We start from the raw sequence: 15,169 nt of genomic DNA on the forward strand, positions 1-15,169 counted from the left end.
GAAAGTTTCTTTCCAGATTTCATCGGAGGATATTTCCTTTTTCAACATAGCCCTCTAGGGCTTCCAAGTTTCACTTTTCCAATTGCACAAGAACTGTCTTTGCGAAAGGCTTCTTGAGGGGAAAGCTGTAACTCTGAGAGATGATTTCACAGAACACAAAGAAGTTTCTCAGAAAGCTTCTATCTCTTTGTTATCGGAGAATATTTCCTTTGGCCCTATAGTCTTCAAAGGGATCCGAAATATCTCTTCTCAGATTCCACAGAAATCAGGCTAGCAAAGAGATCCACGAAATACAGATGTAACTCTGTGAGTGGAAGTCACATATCACAGAGCAGTTTCTCAGAAAGCTTCTTTCCAGATTTCATCGGAGGATATTTCCTTTTTCACCGTAGCCGTCTAGGGCTTCCAAGTATCACTTTTCCAATTGCACAAGAACTGTCTTTGCGAAAGGCTTCTTGAGGGGAAAGCTGTAACTCTGAGAGATGATTTCACAGAACACAAAGAAGTTTCTCAGAAAGCTTCTATCTCTTTGTTATCGGAGAATATTTCCTTTGGCCCTATAGTCTTCAAAGGGATCCGAAATATCTCTTCTCAGATTCCACAGAAATCAGGCTAGCAAAGAGATCCACGAAATACAGATGTAACTCTGTGATTGGAAGTCACATATCACAGAGCAGTTTCTCAGAAAGCTTCTTTCCAGATTTCATCTGAGGATATTTCCTTTTTCACCATAGCCCTCTATGGGCTTCCAAATATCACTTTGCCAATTCCACAAGAACTGTCTTAGCGAAAGGCTTCTTGAGGGGAAAGCTGTAACTCTGTGAGATGATTTCACAGAACACAATGAAGTTTCTCAGAAAGCTTCTTTCTCTTTGTTATCGGAGGATATTTCCTTTGGCCCTATAGTCTTCAAAGGGATCGGAAATATCAGTTCTCAGATTCCACAGGAATAAGGCTAGCAAAGAGATCCACGAAATACAGATGTAACTCTGTGAGTGGAAGTCACATATCACAGAGCAGTTTCTCAGAAAGCTTCTTTCCAGATTTCATCGGAGGATATTTCCTTTTTCACCATAGCCCTCTATGGGCTTCCAAATATCACTTTGCCAATTCCACAAGAACTATCTTAGCGAAAGGCTTCTTGAGGGGAAAGCTGTAACTCTGTGAGATGATTTCACAGAACACAAAGAAGTTTCTCAGAAAGCTTCTTTCTCTTTGTTATCGGAGGATATTTCCTTTGGCCCTATAGTCTTCAAAGGGATCCGAAATATCTGTTCTCAGATTCCACAGAAATAAGGCTAGCAAAGAGATCCACGAAATACAGATGTAACTCTGTGAGTGGAAGTCACATATCACAGAGCAGTTTCTCAGAAAGCTTCTTTGCAGATTTCATCGGAGGATATTTCCTTTTTCACCATAGCCCTCTATGGGCTTCCAAATATCACTTTGCCAATTCCACAAGAACTGTCTTTGCGAAAGGCTTCTTGAGGGCAAAGCTGTAACTCTGTGTGATGATTTCACAGAACCCAAAGAAGTTTCTCAGAAAGCTTCTTTCTCTTTCTCATCGGAGGATATTTCCTTTGGCCCTGTAGTCTTCAAAGGGATCCGAAATATCTGTTCTCAGATTCCACAGAAATAAGGCTAGCAAAGAGATCCACGAAATACAGATGTAACTCTGTGAGTGGAAGTCACATATCACAGAGCAGTTTCTCAGAAAGCTTCTTTCCAGATTTCATCTGAGGATATTTCCTTTTTCACCATAGAACTCTATGGGCTTCCAAATATCACTTTGCCAATTCCACAAGAACTGTCTTAGCGAAAGGCTTCTTGAGGGGAAAGCTGTAACTCTGTGAGATGATTTCACAGAACACAAAGAAGTTTCTCAGAAAGCTTCTCTCTCTTTGTTATGGGACTATATTACATTTGGCCCTATAGTCTTCAAAGGGATTCTAAATATCTGCTCTCAGATTCCACAGAAATAAGGCTAGCAAAAAGATCCACGAAATACAGATGTAACTCTGTGAGTGGAAGTCACATATCCCATATCAGTTTCTCTGAAAGCTTCTTTCCAGATTTCATCTGAGGATATTTCCTTTGTCACCATAGCCCTCTTTGGGCTTCCAAATATCACATTGCCAATTCCACAAGAAATGTCTTAGCGAAAGGGTTCTTGAGGGGAAATCTGTAACTTTGTGAGATGATTTCACAGAACACAATGAAGTTTCTCAGAAAGCTTCTTTCTCTTTGTTATCGGAGGATATTTCCTTTGGCCCTATAGTCTTCAAAGGGATCGGAAATATCTGTTCTCAGATTCCACAGGAATAAGGCTAGCAAAGAGATCCACGAAATACAGATGTAACTCTGTGAGTGGAAGTCACATATCACAGGGCAGTTTCTCAGAAAGCTTCTTTCCAGATTTCATCGGAGGATATTTGCTTTTTCACCATACTCCTCTATGGGCTTCCAAATATCACTTTGCCAATTCCACAAGAACTGTCTTAGCGAAAGGCTTCTTGAGGGGAAAGCTGTAACTCTGTGAGATGATTTCACAGAACACAAAGAAGTTTCTCAGAAAGCTTCTTTCTCTTTGTTATCGGAGGATATTTCCTTTGGCCCTATAGTTCAAAGGGATCGGAAATATCTGTTCTCAGATTCCACAGGAATAAGGCTAGCAAAGAGATCCACGAAATACAGATGTAACTCTGTGAGTGGAAGTCACATATCACAGAGCAGTTTCTCAGAAACCTTCTTTCCAGATTTCATCGGAGGATATTTTCTTTTTCATCATAGCCCTCTATGGGCTTCCAAATATCACTTTGCCAATTCCACAAGAACTGTCTTAGCGAAAGGCTTCTTGAGGGGAAAGCTGTAACTCTGTGAGATGATTTCACAGAACACAAAGAAGTTTCTCGGAAAGCTTCTTTCTCTTTGTTATCGGAGGATATTTCCTTTGGCCCTATAGTCTTCAAAGGGATCCGAAATATCTGTTCTCAGATTCCACAGAAATAAGGCTAGCAAAGGGATAAACGAAATACAGATGTAACTCTGTGAGTGGAAGTCACATATCACAGAGCAGTTTCTCAGAAAGCTTCTTTCCAGATTTCATCTGAGGATATTTCCTTTTTCACCATAGCCCTCTATGGGCTTCCAAATATCACTTTGCCAATTCCACAAGAACTATCTTAGCGAAAGGCTTCTTGAGGGGAAAGCTGTAACTCTGTGAGATGATTTCACAGAACACAAAGAAGTTTCTCAGAAAGCTTCTTTCTCTTTGTTATCGGAGGATATTTCCTTTGGCCCTATAGTCTTCAAAGGGATCCGAAATATCTGTTCTCAGATTCCACAGAAATAAGGCTAGCAAAGAGATCCACGAAATACAGATGTAACTCTGTGAGTGGAAGTCACATATCACAGAGCAGTTTCTCAGAAAGCTTCTTTGCAGATTTCATCGGAGGATATTTCCTTTTTCACCATAGCCCTCTAAGGGCTTCCAAATATCACTTTGCCAATTCCACAAGAACTGTCTTTGCGAAAGGCTTCTTGAGGGCAAAGATGTAACTCTGTGAGATGATTTCACAGAACCCAAAGAAGTTTCTCAGAAAGCTTCTTTCTCTTTCTCATCGGAGGATATTTCCTTTGGCCCTGTAGTCTTCAAAGGGATCCGAAATATCTGTTCTCAGATTCCACAGAAATAAGGCTAGCAAAGAGATCCACGAAATACAGATGTAACTCTGTGAGTGGAAGTCACATATCACAGAGCAGTTTCTCAGAAAGCTTCTTTCCAGATTTCATCTGAGGATATTTCCTTTTTCACCATAGCCCTCTATGGGCTTCCAAATATGACTTTGCCAATTCCACAAGAACTGTCTTAGCGAAAGGCTTCTTGAGGGGAAAGCTGTAACTCTGTGAGATGATTTCACAGAAGACAAAGAAGTTTCTCAGAAAGCTTCTCTCTCTTTGTTATGGGACTATATTACATTTGGCCCTATAGTCTTCAAAGGGATTCTAAATATCTGCTCTCAGATTCCACAGAAATAAGGCTAGCAAAAAGATCCACGAAATACAGATGTAACTCTGTGAGTGGAAGTCACATATCCCAGATCAGTTTCTCTGAAAGCTTCTTTCCAGATTTCATCTGAGGATATTTCCTTTGTCACCATAGCCCTCTATGGGCTTCCAAATATCACTTTGCCAATTCCACAAGAAATGTCTTAGCGAAAGGGTTCTTGAGGGGAAATCTGTAACTTTTTGAGATGATTTCACAGAACACAATGAAGTTTCTCAGAAAGCTTCTTTCTCTTTGTTATCGGAGGATATTTCCTTTGGCCCTATTGTCTTCAAAGGGATCGGAAATATCTGTTCTCAGATTCCACAGGAATAAGGCTAGCAAAGAGATCCACGAAATACAGATGTAACTCTGTGAGTGGAAGTCACATATCACAGGGCAGTTTCTCAGAAAGCTTCTTTCCAGATTTCATCGGAGGATATTTGCTTTTTCACCATACTCCTCTATGGGCTTCCAAATATCACTTTGCCAATTCCACAAGAACTGTCTTAGCGAAAGGCTTCTTGAGGGGAAAGCTGTAACTCTGTGAGATGATTTCACAGAACACAAAGAAGTTTCTCAGAAAGCTTCTTTCTCTTTGTTATCGGAGGATATTTCCTTTGGCCCTATAGTTCAAAGGGATCGGAAATATCTGTTCTCAGATTCCACAGGAATAAGGCTAGCAAAGAGATCCACGAAATACAGATGTAACTCTGTGAGTGGAAGTCACATATCCCAGAGCAGTTTCTCAGAAAGCTTCTTTCCAGATTTCATCGGAGGATATTTCCTTTTTCACCATAGCCCTCTATGGGCTTCCAAATATCACTTTGCCAATTCCACAAGAACTGTCTTAGCGAAAGGCTTCTTGAGGGGAAAGCTGTAACACTGTGAGATGATTTCACAGAACACAAAGAAGTTTCTCAGACAGCTTCTTTCTCTTTGTTATCGGAGGATATTTCCTTTGGCCCTATAGTCTTCAAAGGGATCCGAAATATCTCTTCTCAGATTCCACAGAAATCAGGCTAGCAAAGAGATCCACGAAATACAGATGTAACTCTGTGAGTGGAAGTCACATATCACAGAGCAGTTTCTCAGAAAGCTTCTTTCCAGATTTCATCGGAGGATATTTCCTTTTTCACCATAGCCCTCTATGGGCTTCGAAATATCACTTTGCCAATTCCACAAGAACTGTCTTAGCGAAAGGCTTCTTGAGGGGAAAGCTGTAACTCTGTGAGATGATTTCACAGAACACAATGAAGTTTCTCAGAAAGCTTCTTTCTCTTTGTTATCGGAGGATATTTCCTTTGGCCCTATAGTCTTCAAAGGGATCGGAAATATCAGTTCTCAGATTCCACAGGAATAAGGCTAGCAAAGAGATCCACGAAATACAGATGTAACTCTGTGAGTGGAAGTCACATATCACAGAGCAGTTTCTCAGAAAGCTTCTTTCCAGATTTCATCGGAGGATATTTCCTTTTTCACCATAGCCCTCTATGGGCTTCCAAATATCACTTTGCCAATTCCAGAAGAACTATCTTAGCGAAAGGCTTCTTGAGGGGAAAGCTGTAACTCTGTGAGATGATTTCACAGAACACAAAGAAGTTTCTCAGAAAGCTTCTTTCTCTTTGTTATCGGAGGATATTTCCTTTGGCCCTATAGTCTTCAAAGGGATCCGAAATATCTGTTCTCAGATTCCACAGAAATAAGGCTAGCAAAGAGATCCACGAAATACAGATGTAACTCTGTGAGTGGAAGTCACATATCACAGAGCAGTTTCTCAGAAAGCTTCTTTGCAGATTTCATCGGAGGATATTTCCTTTTTCACCATAGCCCTCTATGGGCTTCCAAATATCACTTTGCCAATTCCACAAGAACTGTCTTAGCGAAAGGCTTCTTGAGGGAAAAGTTGTAACTCTGTGAGATGATTTCACAGAACACAAAGAAGTTTCTCAGAAAGCTTCTTTCTCTTTGTTATCGGAGGATATTTCCTTTGTCCCTATAGTCTTCAAAGGGATCCGAAATATCTGTTCTCAGATTCCACAGAATAAGGCTAGCAAAGAGATCCACGAAATACAGATGTAACTCTGTGAGTGGAAGTCACATATCCCAGAGCAGTTTCTCAGAAAGCTTCTTTCCAGATTTCATCGGAGGATATTTCCTTTTTCACCATAGCCGTCTATGGGCATCCAAATATCACTTTGCCAATTCCACAAGAACTGTCTTTGCGAAAGGCTTCTTGAGGGCAAAGCTGTAACTCTGTGTGATGATTTCACAGAACCCAAAGAAGTTTCTCAGAAAGCTTCTTTCTCTTTCTCATCGGAGGATATTTCCTTTGGCCCTGTAGTCTTCAAAGGGATTCTAAATATCTGCTCTCAGATTCCACAGAAATAAGGCTAGCAAAGACATCCACGAAATACAGATGTAACTCTGTGAGTGGAAGTCACATATCCCAGATCAGTTTCTCTGAAAGCTTCTTTCCAGATTTCATCTGAGGATATTTCCTTTGTCACCATAGCCCTCTATGGGCATCCAAATATCACTTTGCCAATTCCACAAGAACTGTCTTAGCGAAAGGCTTCTTGAGGGGAAATCTGTAACTCTGTGAGATGATTTCACAGAACACAATGAAGTTTCTCAGAAAGCTTCTTTCTCTTTGTTATCGGAGGATATTTCCTTTGGCCCTATAGTCTTCAAAGGGATCAGAAATATCTGTTCTCAGATTCCACAGGAATAAGGCTAGCAAAGAGATCCACGAAATACAGATGTAACTCTGTGAGTGGAAGTCACATATCACAGGGCAGTTTCTCAGAAAGCTTCTTTCCAGATTTCATCGGAGGATATTTGCTTTTTCACCATACCCCTCTATGGGCTTCCAAATATCACTTTGCCAATTCCACAAGAACTGTCTTAGCGAAAGGCTTCTTGAGGGGAAAGCTGTAACTCTGTGAGATGATTTCACAGAACACAAAGAAGTTTCTCAGAAAGCTTCTTTCTCTTTGTTATCGGAGGATATTTCCTTTGGCCCTATAGTCTTCAAAGGGATCGGAAATATCTGTTCTCAGATTCCACAGGAATAAGGCTAGCAAAGAGTTCCACGAAATACAGATGTAACTCTGTGAGTGGAAGTCACATATCACAGAGCAGTTTCTCAGAAACCTTCTTTCCAGATTTCATCGGAGGATATTTTCTTTTTCATCATAGCCCTCTATGGGCTTCCAAATATCACTTTGCCAATTCCACAAGAACTGTCTTAGCGAAAGGCTTCTTGAGGGGAAAGCTGTAACTCTGTGAGATGATTTCACAGAACACAAAGAAGTTTCTCACAAAGCTTCTTTCTCTTTCTTATCGGAGGATATTTCCTTTGGCCCTATAGTCTTCAAAGGGATCCGAAATATCTGTTCTCAGATTCCACAGAAATAAGGCTAGCAAAGAGATCCACGAAATACAGATGTAACTCTGTGAGTGAAAGTCACATATCACAGAGCAGTTTCTCAGAAAGCTTCTTTCCAGATTTCATCTGAGGATATTTCCTTTTTCACCATAGCCCTCTATGGGCTTCCAAATATCACTTTGCCAATTCCACAAGAACTATCTTAGCGAAAGGCTTCTTGAGGGGAAAGCTGTAACTCTGTGAGATGATTTCACAGAACACAAAGAAGTTTCTCAGAAAGCTTCTTTCTCTTTGTTATCGGAGGATATTTCCTTTGGCCCTATAGTCTTCAAAGGGATCCGAAATATCTGTTCTCAGATTCCACAGAAAGAGGCTAGCAAAGAGATCCACGAAATACAGATGTAACTCTGTGAGTGGAAGTCACATATCACAGAGCAGTTTCTCAGAAAGCTTCGTTGCCGATGCATCGGAGGATATTTCCTTTGTCACCATAGCCCTCTAAGGGCTTCCAAATATCACTTTGCCAATTCCACAAGAACTGTCTTAGCGAAAGGCTTCTTGAGGGAAAAGTTGTAACTCTGTGAGATGATTTCACAGAACACAAAGAAGTTTCTCAGAAAGCTTCTTTCTCTTTGTTATCGGAGGATATTTCCTTTGTCCCTATATTCTTCAAAGGGATCCGAAATATCTGTTCTCAGATTCCACAGAAATAAGGCTAGCAAAGAGATCCACGAAATGCAGATGTAACTCTGTGAGTGGAAGTCACATATCCCAGAGCAGTTTCTCAGAAAGCTTCTTTCCAGATTTCATCGGAGGATATTTCCTTTTTCACCATAGCCCTCTATGGGCTTCCAAATATCACTTTGCCAATTCCACAAGAACAGTCTTAGCGAAAGGCTTCTTGAGCAGAAAACTGTAACTCTGTGAGATGATTTCACAGAACACAAAGAATGTCTCAGGAAGCTTCTTTCTCTTTGTTATGGGAGGATACTTCCTTTGGCCCTATCGTCTTCAAAGGGATCGGAAATATCTGTTCTCAGATTCCACAGGAATAAGGCTAGCAAAGAGATCCACGAAATACAGATGTAACTCTGTGAGTGGAAGTCACATATCACAGAGCAGTTTCTCAGAAAGCTTCTTTCCAGATTTCATCGGAGGATATTTCCTTTTTCACCATAGCCCTCTATGGGCTTCCAAATATCACTTTGCCAATTCCACAAGAACTGTCTTAGCGAAAGGCTTCTTGAGGGGAAAGCTGTAACTCTGTGAGATGATTACACAGAACACAAAGAAGTTTCTCAGAAAGCTTCCTTCTCTTTCTTATCGGAGGATATTTCCTTTGGCCCTATAGTCTTCAAAGGGATCCGAAATATCTGTTCTCAGATTCCACAGAAATAAGGCTAGCAAAGAGATCCACGAAATACAGATGTAACTCTGTGAGTGGAAGTCACATATCACAGAGAAGTTTCTCAGAAAGCTTCTTTCCAGATTTCATCGGAGGATATTTCCTTTTTCACCATAGCCCTCTATTGGCTTCCAAATATCACTTTGCCAATTCCACAAGAACTGTCTTAGCAAAAGGCTTCTTGAGGGGAAAGCTGTAACTCTGTGAGATGATTTCACAGTGCACAAAGAAGTTTCTCAGAAAGCTTCTTTCTCTTTGTTATGGGAGGATATTTCCTTAGGCCCTATAGTCTTCAAAGGGATCCGAAATATCTGTTCTCAGATTCCACAGAAATAAGGCTAGCAGAGAGACCCACGAAATAGAGATGTAACTCTGTGAGTGGAAGTCACATATCACAGAGCAGTTTCTCAGAAAGCTTCTTTCCAGATTTCATCGGAGGATATTTCTTTTTTCACCATAGCCCTCTATGGGCTTCCAAATATCACTTTGCCAATTCCACAAGAACTGTCTTAGCGTACGGCTTCTGGAGGGGAAAGCTGTAACTCTGTGACATGATTTCACAGAACACAATGATTTTTCTCAGAAAGCTTCTTTCTCTTTGTTATCGGAGGATATTTCCTTTGGCCCTATAGTCTTCAAATGGATCCGAAATATCTGTTCTCAGATTCCTCAGAAATAAGGCGAGCAAAGAGATCCACGAAATACAGATGTAACTCTGTGAGTGGAAGTCACATATCACAGAGCAGTTTCTCAGAAAGCTTCTTTCCAGATTTCATCGGAGGATATTTCCTTTTTCACCATAGCCCTCTATGGGCTTCCAAATATCACTTTGCCAATTCCACAAGAACTGTCTTAGCGAAAGGCTTCTTGAGGGGAAAACTGTAACTCTGTGAGATGATTTCACAGAACACAAAGAAGTTTCACAGAAAGCTTCTTTCTCTTTGTTATGGGAGGATATTTCCTTTCTCCCTATAGTCGTCAAACGGATCCGAAATATCTGTTCTCAGATTCAACAGAAATAAGGCTAGCAAAGAGATCCACGAAATACAGATGTAACTCTGTGAGTGGAAGTCACATATCACAGAGCAGTTTCTCAGAAAGCTTCTTTCCAGATTTCATCGGAGGATATTTCCTTTTTCACCATAGCCTTCTATGGGCTTCCAAATAACACTTTGCCAATTCCACAAGAACTGTCTTAGCGAAAGGCTTCTTGAGGGGAAAGCTGTAACTCTGTGAGATGATTTCACAGAACACAAAGAAGTTTCTCAGAAAGCTTCTTTCTCTTTGTTATCGGAGGATATTTCCTTTGTCCCTATAATCTTCAAACGGATCCGAAATACCTGTTCTCAGATTCCACAGAAATAAGGCTAGCAAAGAGATCCACGAAATACAGATGTAACTCTGTGAGTGGAAGTCACATATCACAGAGCAGTTTCTCAGAAAGCTTCTTTCCAGATTTCATCGGAGGATATTTCCTTTTTCACCATAGCCTTCTATGGGCTTCCAAATATCACTTTGTCAATTCCACAAGAACTGTCTTAGCGAAAGGCTTCTTGAGGGGAAAGCTGTAACTCTGTGAGATGATTTCACAGAACACAAAGAAGTTTCTCAGAAAGCTTCTTTCTCTTTGTTATGGGAGGATATTTCCTTTGGCCCTATAGTCTTCAAAGGGATCGGAAATATCTGTTCTCAGATTCCACAGAAATAAGGCTAGCAAAGAGATCCACGAAATACAGATATAACTCTGTGAGTGGAAGTCACATATCCCAGAGCAGTTTCTCAGAAAGCTTCTTTCCAGATTTCATCGGAGGATATTTCCTTTTTCACAACAGCCCTCTAGGGCTTCCAAATATCACTTTGCCAATTCCACAAGAACTGTCTTAGCGAAAGGCTTCTTGAGGGGAAAGCTGTAACTCTGTGAGATGATTTCACAGAACACAAAGAAGTTTCTCAGAAAGCTTCTTTCTCTTTGTTATGGGAGGATATTTCCTTTGGCCCTATAGTCTTCAAAGGGATCGGAAATATCTGTTCTCAGATTCCACAGAAATAAGGCTAGCAAAGAGATCCACGAAATACAGATATAACTCTGTGAGTGGAAGTCACATATCCCAGAGCAGTTTCTCAGAAAGCTTCTTTCCAGATATCATCGGAGGATATTTCCTTTTTCACAACAGCCCTCTAGGGGTTCCAAATATCACTTTGCCAATTCCACAAGAACTGTCTTAGCGAAAGGCTTCTTGAGGGGAAAGCTGTAACTCTGTGAGATGATTTCACAGAACACAAAGAAGTTTCTCTGAAAGCTTCTTTCTCTTTGTTATCGGAGGATATTTCCTTTGGCCCTATAGTCTTCAAAGGGATCCGAAATATCTGTTCTCAGATTCCACAGAAATAAGGCTAGCGAAGAGATCCACGAAATACAGATGTAACTCTGTGAGTGGAAGTCACATATCACAGAGCAGTTTCTCAGAAAGCTTCTTTCCAGATTTCATCTGAGGATATTTCCTTTTTCACAATAGCCCTCTATGGGCTTCCAAATATCACTTTGCCAATTCCACAAGAACTGTGTTAGCGAAAGGCTTCTTGAGGGAAAAGCTGTAACACTGTGAGGTGATTTCACAGAACACAAAGAAGTTTCTCAGAAAGATTCTTTCTCTTTGTTATGGGAGGATATTTCCTTTGGCCCTATAGTGTTCAAAGGGATCCGAAATATCTGTTCTCAGATTCCACAGGAATAAGGCTAACAAAGAGATCCACGAAATACAGATGTAACTCTGTGACTGGAAATCACATATCCCAGAACAGTTTCTCAGAAAGCTTCTTTCCAGATTTCATTGGAGGATATTTTCTTTTTCACCATAGCCCTCTATGGGCTTCCAAATATCACTTTGCCAATTCCACAAGAACTGTCTTAGCAAAAGGCTTCTTGAGGGGAAAGCTGTAACTCTGTGAGATGATTTCACAGAACACAAAGAAGTTTCTCAGAAAGCTTCTTTCTTTTTGTTTTCGGAGGATATTTCCTTTGGCATTATAGTCTTCAAAGGGATATGAAATATCTGTTCTCAGATTCCACAGAAATAAGGCTAGCAAAGAGATCCACGAAATACAGATGTAACTCTGTGAGTGGAAGTCACATATCACAGAGCAGTTTCTCAGAAAGCTTCTTTCCAGATTTCATCGGAGGATATTTCCTTTTTCACCATAGCCCTCTAGGGCTTCCAAGTATCACTTTTCCAATTGCACAAGAACTGTCTTAACGAAAGGCTTCTTGAGGGGAAAGCTGTAACTCTGAGAGATGATTTCACAGAACACAAAGAAGTTTCTCAGAAAGCTTCTATCTCTTTGTTATCGGAGAATATTTCCTTTGGCCCTATAGTCTTCAAAGGGATCCGAAATATCTGTTCTCAGATTCCACAGAAATAAGGCTAGCAAAGAGACACACGAAATACAGATGTAACTCTGTGAGTGGAAGTCACATATCACAGAGCAGTTTCTCAGAAATCTTCTTTCCAGATTTCATAGGAGGATATTTCTTTTTTCACCATAGCCCTCTATGGGCTTCCAAATATCACTTTGCCAATTCCACAAGAACTGTCTTAGCGAAAGGCTTCTTTGGGGGAAAGCTGTAACTCTGTGACATGATTTCACAGAACACAATGATTTTTCTCAGAAAGCTTCTTTCTCTTTGTTATCGGAGGATATTTCCTTTGGCCCTATAGTCTTCAAATGGATCCGAAATATCTGTTCTCAGATTCCTCAGAAATAAGGCTAGCAAAGAGATCCACGAAATACAGATGTAACTCTGTAGGTGGAAGTCACATATCACCGAGCAGTTTCTCAGAAAGCTTCTTTCCAGATTTCATCGGAGGATATTTCCTTTTTCACCATAGCCCTCTATGGGCTTCCAAATATCACTTTGCCAATTCCACAAGAACTGTCTTAGCGAAAGGCTTCTTGAGGGGAAAACTGTAACTCTCTGACATGATTTCACAGAACACAAAGAAGTTTCTCAGAAAGCTTCTTTCTCTTTGTTATGGGAGGATATTTCCTTTGGCCCTATAGTCTTCAAAGCGATCGCAAATATCTGTTCTCAGATTCCACAGAAATAAGGCTATCAAAGAGATCCACGAAATACAGATATAACTCTGTGAGTGGAAGTCACATATCACAGAGCAGTTTCTCAGAAAGCTTCTTTCCAGATTTCATCGGAGGATATTTCCTTTTTCACCGTTGCCCTCTAGGGCTTCCAAGTATCACTTTTCCAATTGCACAAGAACTGTCTTAGCGAAAGGCTTCTTGAGGGGAAAGCTGTAACTCTGAGAGATGATTTCACAGAACACAAAGAAGTTTCTCAGAAAGCTTCTATCTCTTTGTTATCGGAGAATATTTCCTTTGGCCCTATAGTCTTCAAAGGGATCCGAAATATCTGTTCTCAGATTCCACAGAAAAAAGGCTAGCAAAGAGATCCACGAAATACAGATGTAACTCTGTGAGTGGAAGTCACATATCACAGAGCAGTTTCTCAGAAAGCTGCTTTCCAGATTTCATCGGAGGATATTTCCTTTTTCACCATAGCCCTCTATGGGCTTCCAAGTATCACTTTTCCAATTCCACAAGAACTGTCTTAGCGAAATTCTTCTTGAGGGGAAAGCTGTAACTCTGTGAGATGATTTCACAGAACACAAAGAAGTTTCTCAGAAAGCTTCTTTCTCTTTGTTATGGGAGGATATTTCCTTTGGCCCTATAGTCTTCAAAGGGATCCGAAATATCTGTTCTCAGATTCCACAGAAATCAGGCTAGCAAAGAGATCCACGACATACAGATGTAACTCTGTGAGTGGAAGTCACATATCACAGAGCAGTTTCTCAGAAAACTTCTTTCCAGATTTCATCTGAGGATATTTCCTTTTTCACCATAGCCCTCTATGGGCTTCCAAATATCACTTTTCCAATTCCACAAGAACTGTCTTAGCGAAAGGCGTCTTGAGGGGAACGCTGTAACTCTGTGAGATGATTCCACAGAACACAAAGAAGTTTCTCAGAAAGCTTCTCTCTCTTTGTTATGGGATTATATTACATTTGGCCCTATAGTCTTCAAAGGGATTCTAAATATCTGCTCTCAGATTCCACAGAAATAAGGCTAGCAAAGAGATCCACGATATACAGATGTAACTCTGTGAGTGGAAGTCACATATCACAGAGCAGTTTCTCTGAAAATTTCTTTCCAGATTTCATCTGAGGATATTTCCTTTGTCAACATAGCCCTCTATGGGCTTCCAAATATCACTTTGCCAATTCCACAATAACTGTCTTAGCGAAAGGCTTCTTGAGGGGAAAGCTGTAACTCTGTGAGATGATTTCACAGAACACAATGAAGTTTCTCAGAAAGCTTCTTTCTCCTTGTTATCGGAGGATATTTCCTTTGGCCCTATAGTCTTCAAAGGGATCGGAAATATCTGTTCTCAGATTACACAGGAATAAGGCTAGCAAAGAGATCCACGAAATACAGATATAACTCTGTGAGTGGAAGTCACATATCACAGAGAAGTTTCTCAGAAAGCTTCTTTCCAGATTTCATCGGAGGATATTTCCTTTTTCACCATAGCCCTCTATGGGCTTCCAAATATCACTTTGCCAATTCCACAAGAACTGTCTTAGCGAAAGGCTTCTTGAGGGGAAAGCTGTAACTCTGTGAGATGATTTCACAGAACACAAAGAAGTTTCTCAGAAAGCTTCTTTCTCTTTGTTATCGGAGGATATTTCCTTTGGCCCTATAGTCTTCAAAGGGATCCGAAATATCTGTTGTCAGATTCCACAGAAATAAGGCTAGCAAAGAGATCCACGAAATACAGATGTAACTCTGTGAGTGGAAGTCACATATCACAGAGCATTTTCTCAGAAAACTTCTTTCCAGATTTCATCGGAGGATATTTCCTTTTTCACCATAGCCCTCTAAGGGCTTCCAAAGATCACTTTGCCAATTCCACAAGAACTGTCTTAGCGAAAGGCTTCTTGAGGGGAAAGCTGTAACTCTGTGAGATGATTTCACAGAACACAAAGAAGTTTCTCTGAAAGCTTCTTTCTCTTTGTTATGGGAGGATATTTCCTTTGGCCCTATAGTCTTCAAAGGGATCCGAAATATCTGTTCTCAGATTCCACAGAAATAAGGCTAGCGAAGAGATCCACGAAATACAGATGTAACTCTGTGAGTGGAAGTCACATATCACAGAGCAGTTTCTCAAAAAGCTTCTTTCCAGATTTCATCGGAGGATATTTCCTTTTTCACCGTTGCCCTCTGGGGCTTCCAAGTATCACTTTTCCAATTGCACAAG

The sequence above is a fragment of the Macaca fascicularis genome, chromosome 12 (assembly GCF_037993035.2).
Source record: "Macaca fascicularis isolate 582-1 chromosome 12, T2T-MFA8v1.1".
Classification (NCBI taxonomy): Eukaryota; Metazoa; Chordata; class Mammalia; order Primates; family Cercopithecidae; genus Macaca; species Macaca fascicularis.